Source organism: Tauraco erythrolophus, chromosome 4, assembly GCF_009769465.1.
Source record: "Tauraco erythrolophus isolate bTauEry1 chromosome 4, bTauEry1.pri, whole genome shotgun sequence".
NCBI lineage: Eukaryota > Metazoa > Chordata > Aves > Musophagiformes > Musophagidae > Tauraco > Tauraco erythrolophus.
In genome coordinates this window covers 86919746-86932657 of record NC_141468.1, presented here as the reverse complement: position 1 = coordinate 86932657, position 12912 = coordinate 86919746, and the positions used below count along the sequence as shown (strand labels likewise).

Below are 12912 nucleotides of genomic sequence, written 5' to 3'. Positions count from 1 at the left end.
ACCGGGGTACCTTACTGGAAATCAACACGGAGCAACTGAACCTCAAATGGAGTAAATCATCTGCTATGCACTGCAAGCATCTTGTGCACAGGTAGTATGAAACCCGTTATTAAAAAGCTTTCCTGAGGCATAAAACCACTATTGGTTTACGGATACAAACCTCAAGAATTCTGTATCAAGTCAATTAATGTTGAGATGGAATATAAATGGCTGCACAACTGGAACTTGTCAGCAGTCTGTTTTGTAGCTGGTACCTGAAAATCTCTGTGCTCAAAGTGTGCAGCAGAGAAATGCACAGGGAAAGGTGAATTCTGCCACAGGTGCGTGTTCTCCCCGTTCATAGCGGAAACGCTCGCTCTGCGTTAAGAGATGGATACTTTCTCCTATTTGTATACTGGATACAAATGGATGGATGGATACTTTCTCTTTCTAGTGCAGCACACCAGAGTATTGGGACAGATTTGCTTTTGGAAATGTCCAATATATGACCAATACCTATTTCCAAAATAAAAGCTTAGAGGAAAAAAAAACAACCCACAACTAAAACATATGTTATAGATTAATTTCAATAGTTTGGTGAGAAAATGATTCTCAACAGCCAATAACTGTAAAATGAATAGTTAAAATTTATTTAGGGCAAGCAAGCAAACAGCGCTGGGTGCGCCGGGAGTCTCCGCTCCACCAAGACGCCCCCCCGCCGTGGCAGTTTTCTTGTATTTATACAGACACACTCATAGCCCCCCCAAAAAGGGCAGTCTCTCCCAGGAGATCATTTCCATAGTCCCAGCCTCAGCATCTGCCTCAGGCTCCTCCTCGACACGCCTCCTGGTGGTCGTGGGCAGGGGTCTTCAGGATGAAGGCCGGAGGTCTTCCTCACTCTGTACTTTCTACCTCTTCCCTAAAATCCCTGATTTGGCTGAGCTTGCAGAGCCAAACTGGTCCAGCCTGATCTGTCCTTGAGTGGACATCTGGTCGCCTTGCCTGTCACTATCTGAAGACAAATGTCAGTTTTTATTAGTCCTTATCTTTGCTACACGGGCCAGTTTCTGTGCATCCCTTCTTCCCTGCAGAGGTGTGAGACGTGAGTCCCAGCATCGCCGGAGTCCGTCTGATCTGTCTTTGCTTTTCTCACCAGCCTCCTCCTGGGCAGCTCGTATTTTACAGCAGGGACCAGCACTTTGCAACTTCTAACATTTTGCAGCAATAATCCATACAACAGTTAATGTGACAGTTATTATGTAAACGATAATTGCTTAGTATTTAATATTTAAACAATGACTAATATATATCTTAGCTAGTTCCTGAGAGATGGTGATTTCTATTTGATTGGCAAATTCTGATATATTACTTATTCCATTGGGGGTCCCCCGGAGGAAATGTAAATAAGAAAACTTTAGTTCAACGTTGTAATCGGTGGTGGCTGTTACAGAAATTGGAAGATGAGGAAAAATGGCTGAATAATAATATTTATAATAGAATAATACTTAAAGTATAATTCTAATGCTTCTAATACTTGTAATGGACTTGTAATACTCTGTTTTGCAATCGGGGCTGTTTCTCGGAAGAAATCGCAAACGGGATAAGGTGGTATATGCTGCTTCAACTTTGCTCTCGTGTTTTTCTGCACCGTGAACGTGCCGTGACTTGGGGGAAAAGGGAGTTGCGGCAGGCGGAGATGGCGATCGCCGACCCACGGACCACCTGCCCTAGATACGCCCCAGACCCCAAAAAAAGGGGCGGAGGAAGAGAACTGAGCCTGCGAAGGAATTTCCACGTCAAGCGAGAGAAAATGAACCGGTATTTAAGAATACGTAAATACGTTACGAATTATGCGTGACCGTAGCGTGTAAGTAATTTCCTGCCCAGAAGCCGGGTGTGCCGGCTCGGAGGAGGAATCCCCCGTGCGCCCAGCGCTGCGATCAAGAGCGGCGCTTTCTAAAACTCCAGAAGGAGTGTGGGAAGGTTCGGTTTTCCTTTTCGGGTGCCAGCCCCCCCGCAGGCGCGGTGTCTAGACTGGCGCCGCCTCCGCCGCGCCAGTTCCTTAATGGTTAATTAACAATGATTTAATTGTTATTAAATTAATTAGTCATTTCATTCAATTTAATTGTTATTAAATGAATTAGTTATTTCATAGTCAGTTCCCAGTTAGTGTGTAGGGGCTGCGTAGCGGGGCGCCGCGAGGGGCGCGCATGCGCGGTGTGCGGACTGGCAGCGGGTCAGTCGCGCATGCGCAGTGCGTAGACTGAAGCTGCCGGGGCGCGCATGCGCGGTGTAGAGACTGGCATCGCCCCTCTCGCGCATGCGCACTAGTAAAGACTGGCGCGGAGCTCAGTGCTGCCGTCTGGCGGACCGATCGCGGTACTGCATGTGGGCGCCGCGGAGGCGCCTCCGTGCTCCGCGTTGCCGTCCTGCCGGTAACGGCAATGCGGTGCTGCAGTGCTTGCGCGGTGGCGCCGCCCCCTTGCTGCCGCCGCCCGACGTGCTCGGTGCCGGCGGGCTTTCGGCAGCGAACCGCCGAACGGCAGCGCCGGCGCCTCCCCCGGAGGAGCGCCGCCCGCTCTCCGCTTCTGCCCCCCCCCCCGCCGCTTCTCCATCCTCCCACGCTGCTCCTCACATCTCCATAGCCACGCCTCCTCCATGCCCACTCCTCTGCCACTGGCCCTCTGCTCCTCATATCTGCATAGCCACGCCCCCCGCCCGCCCACAGCCAGCTGCTGTGTAGACTGACGCCTCCGCCGGCGCGCGTGCGCAGTGTAGAGACTGGCACCGCTTTCTCAAGCAGGGGTGGGCTGCCATCTGGCGGACCGATCGCGGTACTGCATGTGGGCGCCGCGGAGGCGCCTCCGTGCTCCGCGTTGCCGTTTGCCGGTAACGGCGATGCGGTGCTGCGGTGCTTGCGCGGTGCCGCCGCCCCCCTCGCTGCCACCGCCCCACGTGCTCGGTGCCGGCGGGCTTTCGGCAGCGAACCGCCGAACGGCAGCGCCGTCGCCTCCCCCGGGGGAGCGCCGCCCGCTCGCCGCTTCTGTCCCGCCTCCTCCCGCCGCTTCTGCGCCCCCACCCCCCCCGCCGCTTCTCCATCCTCCCACGCTGCTCCTCACATCTGTATAGCCACGCCCCCTCCACACCCACTCCTCTGCCATTGGCCCGCTGCTTCTTACAGCTGCATAGCCACGCCCCCTTCCCGCCCACCCCTCTGCCATTGGCCCGCTGCTCCTGACATCTGCATAGTCACGCCCCCTGCCCGCCCACCCCTGCCATTGGTCCGCTGCTCCTCATATCTGCATAGCCACGCCTCCTGCCCGCCCGCCGCTCTGCGATTGGCCGGCTGCTGTGTAAACTGACGCCTCCGCCGGCGCGCGTGCGCAGTGTAGAGACTGGCTCCGCTTTCTCATGCGGGGGTGGGCTGCCGCCTGGCGGACCGATCGCGGTACTGCATGTGGGCGCCGCGGAGGCGCCTCCGTGCTCCGCGTTGCCGTCTGGTCGTAACGGCGATGCGGTGCTGCGGTGCTTGCGCGGTGCCGCCGCCCCGCTCGCTGCCGCCGCCCCACGTGCACGGTGCTGGCGGACTTTCGGCAGCGAACCGCCGAACGGCAGCGCCGGCGCCTCCCCCGGGGGAGCGCCGCCCGCTCGCCGCTTCTGTCCCCCCCGCTCCCGCCGCTTCTGTCCCCCACCACCCAAACCCGCCGCTTCCGCGGAGTCGGGCGGCGGCAGCGAGCGGGGCGGCGGCACCGAGCAAGCACCGCAGCACCTCTACGACCAGACGGCAACGCGGAGCACGGAGGCGCCTCCGCGGCGCCCACATGCAGTACCGCGATCGGTCCGCCAGATGGCAGCACTGAGTACCGCGCCAGTCTTTACTACTACGCATGCGCGAGAGGGGCGATGCCAGTCTCTACACTGCGCACGCGCGCCGGCGGAGGCGTCAGTCTACACAGCAGCCGGCCAATCGCAGACCGGTGGGCGGGCAGGAGGCGTGGCTATGCAGATGTGAGGAGCAGCGGGCCAATGGCAGAGGGGCGGGCGTCGAAGGGGCGTGGCTATGCAGATGTCAGGAGCAGCGGGCCAATGGCAGAGGGGTGGGCGGGAAGGGGACGTGGCTACGCAGCTGTGATGAGCAGCGGGCCAATCGTAGAGGGGTGGGCGGGGAGAGGGCGTGGCTATGCAGATGTCAGGAGCAGCGGGCCAATCGCAGAGGCGTGGGCGGGGAGGACTTCTTGGAGGACTTACAGCCCATAGAGAGTGAGTTCGGATGACTGACCGGGCACTTCCGTCGTGCCGGAGGACTACCGGCCAATAGAGTATGAGTCCGGAGGACCGAAGGGCGCTTCCGGGCGGCCTTGAGGCGCGGTAGGGGCCCGTACCGGAGCGCCGATGGCCGGTTTCGGTGCCGGGCGGAGAGGTCTGTGCTGCGGGAGGGCGGGAGCGTCCGTCCGTCGCCGAGAAGCCGCTTCGAGCAAGATGGCGGCGCGCGGGGCTCGGGTGTCGGGAACGGCAGCGGGCGGCGGCTGCCGGTGCGGTGAGCGAGCAACCCCTCCCCCCCCCCCCGCCGCTTCTGCCCCCCCCGCCGCCGCTTCTGCCCCCCCCGCCGCCGCTTCTGCCCCCCCCCCCCCCCGCCGCCAGCTTCTCCCCGTTTTTTTTCTGTCTGTCACTTTGCTGTGCCTCCCTTGCCCTTTTTTTGCCTGGCTTTGCATCGCCTCGGCGTGCTCTCCGGCCTTGCTTTTCCCTCACAATCTGTGTCCTGCTCCTTCTCCTCTTTAGGATTTTCTCACCACGCAGAGTCAGTCGAGGAGCGACAAGTTGTTCACACGCAGAGGCGATGGCGGCTTCAGCGATGTTGGCGGGGCCTCCGTAGACGCGTGCGTACAGGTACGGAGGCTTAAGCTACGATCCAAGATGGTTCCTTCTCTGCGGATTCTAATGCGGTTTGGCACCCGATGATGTGAAAACGTCGTCAAATCAAAATAGAGTAACCCTAATTTTTTTCTTTATCATTTTTCTAATTCATTATTAATTCATTTTTCTAATTCATTATTAATTCATTTTTCTAATTCATTATTAATAATAATTTTTTCTAATTATTTGCCACAGTGACTTATTTGCCACAGTGACTTATTATTCTATTAAGCTGAATTCTGATACACAGGAAAATCAGGGGAATTATTTTGCCCCAAAGTGACTTATTGTTATATTAAGCTGAATTCTGATACAGGGGAAAATAAGGGGAATTATTTTGCCCCGAAGTGACTTATTTGCCCCAAAGTGACTTATTATTCTATTAAGCTGAATTCTGATACACAGGAAAATCAGGGGAATTATTTTGCCCCAGAAGTGACTTATTTGCCGTAGAAGTGACTTATTTGTCCCAAAGTGACTTATATTAAGCTGAATTCTGATACGCAGGAAAATAAGGGGAATTATTTTGCCCCAAAGTGACTTATTGTTATATTAAGCTGAATTCTGATACACAGGAAAATAAGGGGAATTATTTTGTCCCAAAGTGACTTATTTGCCCCAAAGAGACTTATTTTTCCCGAAGTGACTTATTTGCCCCATAGTGACTTATATTAAGCTGAATTCTGATACACAGGAAAATAAGGGGAATTATTTTGCCCCAAAGTGACTTGTTTGCCCCAAAGTGACTTAATTGCCCCAAAGTGACTTATTTGCCCCTAAGTGACTTAGTATTATATTAAGCTGAGTTCTGATACACAGGAAAATAAGGGGAATTATTTTGCCCCAAAGTGACTTATTTGCCCCAAAGTGACTTATATTAAGCTGAATTCTGATACACAGGAAAATAAGGGGAATTGTTTTGCCCCAAAGTGACTTAATTGCCCCAAAGTGACTTATTTGCCCCAAAGAGACTTATTTTTCCCGAAGTGACTTATTTGCCCCATAGTGACTTATATTAAGCTGTATTCTGATACACAGGAAAATAAGGGGAATTATTTTGCCCCAAAGTGACTTGTTTGCCCCAAAGTGACTTATTTGCCCCAAAGTGACTTATATTAAGCTGAATTCTGATACACAGGAAAATAAGGGGAATTATTTTGCCCCAAAGTGACTTGTTTGCCCCAAAGTGACTTATTTGCCCCAAAGTGACTCATATTAAGCTGAATTCTGATACACAGGAAAATAAGGGGAATTATTTTGCCCCAAAGTGACTTGTTTGCCCCAAAGTGACTTATTTGCCCCAAAGTGACTTATATTAAGCTGAAATCTGATACACAGGAAAATAAGGGGAATTATTTTGCCCCGAAGTGACTTATTTGCCCCTAAGTGACTTATATTAAGCTGAATTCTGATACACAGGAAAATAAGGGGAATTATTTTGCCCCAAAGTGACTTATTTGCCCCAAAGTGACTTATATTAAGCTGAATTCTGATACGCAGGAAAATAAGGGGAATTATTTTGCCCCAAAGTGACTTAATTGCCCCAAAGTGACTTAATTGCCCCAAACTGACTTATTTGCCCCTAAGTGACTTATTTGCCCCTAAGTGACTTAGTATTATATTAAGCTGAATTCTGATACACAGGAAAATAAGGGGAATTATTTTACCCCAGAAGTGACTTGTTTGCCCCAAAGTGACTTATTATTATATTAAGCTGAATTCTGATACGCAGGAAAATAAGGGGAATTATTTTGCTCCAAAGTGACTTATTTGCCCCAAAGTGACTTATTATTATATTAAGCAAATTCTGATACGCAGGAAAATAAGGGGAATTATTTTGCTCCAAAGTGACTTATTTGCCCCAAAGTGACTTATTATTATATTAAGCTGAGTTCTGATACACAGGAAAATAAGGGGAATTATTTTGTCCCAAAGTGACTTATTTGCCCCAAAGAGACTTATTTTCCCGAAGTGACTTATTTGCCCCATAGTGACTTATATTAAGCTGAATTCTGATACACAGGAAAATAAGGGGAATTATTTTGCCCCAAAGTGACTTGTTTGCCCCAAAGTGACTTATTTGCCCCATAGTGACTTATATTAACCTGAATTCTGATACACAGAAAAATATGGGGAATTATTTTGCCCCAAAGTGACTTGTTTGCCCCAAAGTGACTTAATTGCCCCAAAGTGACTTATTTGCCCCTAAGTGACTTAGTATTATATTAAGCTGAGTTCTGATACACAGGAAAATAAGGGGAATTATTTTGCCCCAAAGTGACTTATTTGCCCCAAAGTGACTTATATTAAGCTGAATTCTGATACACAGGAAAATAAGGGGAATTGTTTTGCCCCAAAGTGACTTAATTGCCCCAAAGTGACTTAATTGCCCCAAAGTGACTTAATTGCCCCAAAGTGACTTATTTGCCCCTAAGTGACTTATATTAAGCTGAATTCTGATACACAGGAAAATAAGGGGAATTATTTTGCCCCAAGTGACTTATTTGCCCCGAAGTGACTTATTATTATATTAAGCTGAATTCTGATACACAGGAAAATAAGGGGAATTATTTTGCCCCGAAGTGACTTATTTGCCCCAAAGTGACTTATATTAAGCTGTATTCTGATACGCAGGAAAATAAGGGGAATTATTTTGCCCTGAAGTGACTTATTTGCCCTGAAGTGACTTATTTGCCCCAAAGTGACTTATTTGCCCCAAAGTGACTTATTATTCTATTAAGCTGAATTCTGATACACAGGAAAATAAGGGGAATTATTTTGCCAAAGTGACTTATTTGCCCCAAAGTGACTTATTATTGTATTATAATTATATTATTTGATTTCAAGGACTAGTGAGAGATGTGCTGACTCCTCCCGCGCTGGAGATGCGCTTGCCGTCCCTGCTGACGTGCTTTGCAGTGGCTGTGATGAGGTGGGCCCTAATGAACACGAGGCGCAGGTTGTCATTGCTGCCCGTGAATCTGCTGTGTCTGTGAGTGAAGGCACTGACAGGTGAATGGAGAAAGTGAACACAAAGGATCATCAACTTCCATCTTCTGGCCAAGGACGCTGCGGTCATGTTGTTTGAGTGTCAGGGGGCTCTGTGCAGACGGCGTGGGTGTCAGTTGATTTACAGGAATCCAAATAACATGTAAGCTGGGCGTTTTGCTTCTGCTAACGCTGGGGCCCTGCATGTTCAGGACTTATCATTGGTCAGATACAGGAACAGCCATAAGGTGTCAGAATTCCCCCACTTTCCAAGTGAATTGCGCAGAAAACTGTTTAGCTCGTACAGTCAAATTGTGCTTTCGTGTACAGAGTCATTACAAGGGTTCACAAGTTGTACGGAACGTCAAGTTTCTGAAAAATCATGTGGGTGCCGTACATATGAATCCTTTAAGTAAATTTTTTAGCTTTACAAAAGATCTTTTCACACCAGGAATGAGTGGCAGTTTTCCAGTGAAATCTGGATATCATTTGGGAAATTATTAGTTACTTGTATGCAATTTATTTGCATTCGAGATTGGCACAAACTACAATAGCTTGTGAGGTAAAGGTCATGCTAATTGATTCCCCCCCCTTCCTCCCCCCCTCCCAGCCAAAAAGCTCAGAGAATCTTTCGTGAGCCAAACTTAGCGTCCTGTAGTTTTTCAGGCGCCTGAAATGAGCTCCTATGTGAGAAGTGCAGCAGATGATGGATCAGTAGCTCTGATCCATAATCAATCTAGTTTCTCAGTTTCTGTATGACAGGAGTCTCTTTTCCTGGCCCTCGTCACTAATTTCTCGCTCCGGCAAGAACTGTTGCCGAAACAGGTTTGTGCGTCTTTGAGCCGTGACTGCGCTGTCACGAGCCTGGAGCGCGTCGCTGTGGAATTGCCCAGGCGACTGCCTTCAGCTGCTGTTGTTCAACCAAGTCTGCTTGAATTTTTGATGCTGCGTCGACCCCGTCTTGTGCTATTGGTGCCTGTGTTGGTGACAACCCTACTGGGCACCAAACTTCTGCTAAGAGCGTTCAGAAAAAGTGGTAAGAATACATGAAAGCGTTTGAAAATTGGGGAGGCTGATTTGTTAATTGGAATGCGTAAAAGGTAGTGTCTAAGTGTATGTGTCATTAGTGTATACACACTTAGGTGCCAGGGTCAATGAAGAGCTGCCTGTAGCAATTGGGATTCTGCTGTTCTCACGTGGAGACCTGGGGAAGCTCTTACGTTTGAGCTTAGTAGTAGTTCTTAAAAATAAAATAGGACGTCCTTCCTCTACTTGGGTTGGTTGATTTTCTTAGTCACTTGCAGCTCATTTTTCATTTCTTTAAAAAGGATGTGACAAAACAAATACAAAACCATTTTGTTGATTTTTCTTGAGAGATGTAGTGCTTGCGATTAAGTAAGGATTCTTCGTTCTCCCCTTTGCTGCAGCTGCTGCGCTCCGTGACCCTCGTACGGCGTAAATGCTAACTGGGAGATTGCTTTCCTGCGTAAAGAGTGGTGCTTTCCTGCGTCAATATTTGATTTGTACCTTGTACGGCTTAAGTGGCTCTGGTGAATGACTTTTCTCTTCTTAGTGCAGCAGAGATATTTCATACTGTGTATGTACAGTGAAAGTGTTGAGAATTTCTTTTTGGCAAGTTTGCAGACTAAATTTCTGTCGGAAGATTCTGCAGAGCAGGATGCTATTGTGTGTATAAGTTCACAGTTTGATTGTCTTCAAAAGAAAAGTGAATCTTGACTTTTACCTATTTTTACCTTTAGTAGAGGACACTTGTTTCCCTCCGTGTTCGAGAAGTGACCCTATGCAGACCGTTCAGCACAACGCGTTGCAGGTTAAGACAAACGGGCGCCTCTGAAGATGGCAGTAAACACCTTTTCTGTAAGTGGAAGAAAAGTTCAGAGCTAGTGCAAGCTGATATTACAGTTACTGTCTACTTTCTTCTGGTACTGGAATCCTTCCGCTGCCCGAAGAATGAAAACTGAGTTTGCAAATGCACACGTAAGCACGTTTCAAATGTTTCGTGAAACGCTCTGTGGAATCTTTCTCCGTCACTCTATACATAGCAGTGAGGTAGATGGCACTCTCTGACTGTATATATGATGTTCTGTGTTTATCTTGTTTAAGTTCCAATTAGGTAGCTACAGATAAGTCACTTTTGGGCAAATAAGTCACTTTTGGGCAAATAAGTCACTTATTTGCCACAGTGACTTATTATTATATTAAGCTGAATTCTGATACACCGGAAAATAAGGGGAATGATAATAACATTATATAACAATATAATTATTATAATTATAATATAATTATATTATTCTGGGGAATTATTATAACATTAGGAAAATAAGGGTAACTCCACCGCGCCAGTTACTTAATGGTTAATTAACGATTATTTAATTGTTATTAAATTAATCAGTCATTTCATTCAATTTGTTATTAAATTAATTAGTTATTTCATAGTCAGTTCCCAATGAGTGTGTACGGGCTGCCTAGCGGGGTGCCGCGAGGGGCGCGCATGCGCGGTGTATGGACTGGCAGGGGGTCAGTCGCGCATGCGCAGTGCGTAGACTGAAGCTGCCGGGGCGCGCATGCGCAGTGTAGAGACTGGCATCGCCCCTCTCGCGCATGCGCAGTAGTAAAGACTGGCGCGGTGCTCAGTGCTGCCGTCTGGCGGACCGATCGCGGTACTGCATGTGGGCGCCGCGGAGGCGCCTCCGTGCTCCGCGTTGCCGTCTGCCGGTAACGGCAGTGCGGTGCTGCAGTGCTTGCGCGGTGGCGCCGCCCCGCTCGCTGCCGCCGCCCGACGTGCTCGGTGCCGGCGGGCTTTCGGCAGCGAACCGCCGAACGGCAGCGCCGGCGCCTCCCCCGCGGAAGCGGCGGGGTAGGGGGGGGGGACAGAAGCGGCGAGCGGGCGGCGCTCCCCCGGGGGAGGCAGCGGCGCTGCCGTTCGGCGGTTCGCTGCCGTAAGCCCGCCGGCACCGAGCACGTGGGGCGGCGGCACCGCGCAAGCACTGCAGCACCGCACTGCCGTTACCGGCAGACGGCAACGCGGAGCACGGGAGGCGCCTCCGCGGCGCCCACATGCAGTACCGCGATCGGTCCGCCAGACGGCAGCAGTGAGCACCGCTGAGGGCCCGCCCCCCCCCCCCCCCCCCGCATGAGAAGGCGGCGCCAGTCTCTACACTGCGCATGCGCGCCGGGGCGGCTTCAGTTACACAGCAGCTGGCTGTGGGCGGGCAGGGGACGTGGCTATGCAGATGTAAAAAGCAGGGGGCCAATGGCAGGGGTGGGCGGGCAGTAGGCGTGGCTATGCAGATGTCACGAGCAGCGGGCCAATCGCAGAGGCGTGGGCGGGGAGGACTTCTTGGAGGACTTACAGCCCATAGAGAGTGAGTTCGGATGACTGACCGGGCACTTCGGTCGTGCCGGAGGACTACCGGCCAATAGAGTATGAGTCCGGAGGACCGAAGGGCGCTTCCGGGCGGCCTTGAGGCGCGGTAGGGGCCCGTACCGGAGAGCCGATGGCCGGTTTCGGTGCCGGGCGGAGAGGTCTGTGCTGTGGGAGGGCGGGAGCGTCCGTCCGTCGCCGAGAAGCCGCGTCGAGCAAGATGGCGGCGCGCGGGGCTCGGGTGTCGGGAACGGCAGCGGCTGCGGGCGGCGGCTGCCGGTGCGGTGAGCGAGCAACCCCTCTGCCCTCCCCGCCGCTCCTCCCCCGCCGGTTCTGCCCCCCCCCGCCGCCGCTTCTACCCCCGCCCGCCGTTTCTGCCCCCCCCCCCCCGCCGTTTCTGTCCCCACCCCCCGCCGCTACTCCCCCCCCCCCCCGCCGCTTCTGCCCCCCCTCTCGCTGCTTCTGCCCCCCCTCCCCGCCGCTTCTCCCCGTTTTTTTTTCTGGCTGTCACTTTGCTGTGCCTCCCTTGCCCTTTTTTTGGCTGGCTTTGCGTCGCCTCGGCGTGCTCTCCGTCCTTGCTTTTCCCTCACAATCTGTGTCCTGCTCCTTCTCCTCTTTAGGATTTTCCCACCGCGCAGAGGCAGTCGAGGAGCGACAAGTTCTTCACACGCAGAGGCAATGGCGGCTTCAGCGATGTTTGCGGGGCCTCCGTAGACGCGTGCGTGCAGGTACGGAGGCTTAACCTACGCTCCAAGACGGCTCCTTCTCTGCAGATTCTAATGCGGTTTGGCACCCGATGATCTGAAAACGTCGTCAAATCAAAATAGAGTAACCCTAATTTTTTTCTTTATCTTTTTTCTAATTCATTATTAATTCATTTTTCTAATTCATTCTTAATAATATTTTTTTCTAATTATTTGCCAAAGTGACTTATTTGCCAAAGTGACTTATTTTTATATTAAGCTGAATTCTGATACACAGGAAAATAAGGGGAATTATTTTGCCCCAAAGTGACTTAATTGCCCCAAAGTGACTTAGTATTATATTAAGCTGAATTCTGATACACAGGAAAATAAGGGGAATTATTTTGCCCCAAAAGTGACTTATTTGCCCCAAAGTGACTTATTATTATATTAAGGTGAATTCTGATACGCAGGAAAATAAGGGGAATTATTTTGCCCCAAAGTGACTTAATTGCCCCAAAGTGACTTATTTGCTCCTAAGTGACTTAGTGTTATATTAAGCTGAATTCTGATACACAGGAAAATAAGGGGAATTATTTTTCCCCAAAGTGACTTATTTGCCCTAAAGTGACTTATATTAAGCTGAATTCTGATACACAGGAAAATAAGGGGAATTATTTTGTCCCAAAGTGACTTATTTGCCCCAAAGAAACTTCTTTTTCCCGAAGTGACTTATTTGCCCCATAGTGACTTATATTAAGCTGTATTCTGATACACAGGAAAATAAGGGGAATTATTTTGCCCCAAAGTGACTTGTTTGCCCCAAAGTGACTTATTTGCCCCAAAGTGACTTATATTAAGCTGAATTCTGATACACAGGAAAATAAGGGTAATTATTTGCCCCAAAGTGACTTGTTTGCCCCAAAGTGACTTATTTGCCCCAAAGTGACTTATATTAAGCTG

At 50.3% G+C, this 12912-nt stretch overlaps 1 protein-coding gene across 1 annotated transcript in view; it reads left to right on the top strand.

Annotated features, from left to right (window-relative positions):
* LOC104374622 (alpha-2-macroglobulin-like) overlaps positions 1 to 12912 on the top strand; it is a 416004-nt gene that overhangs the window by 393781 nt on the left and 9311 nt on the right.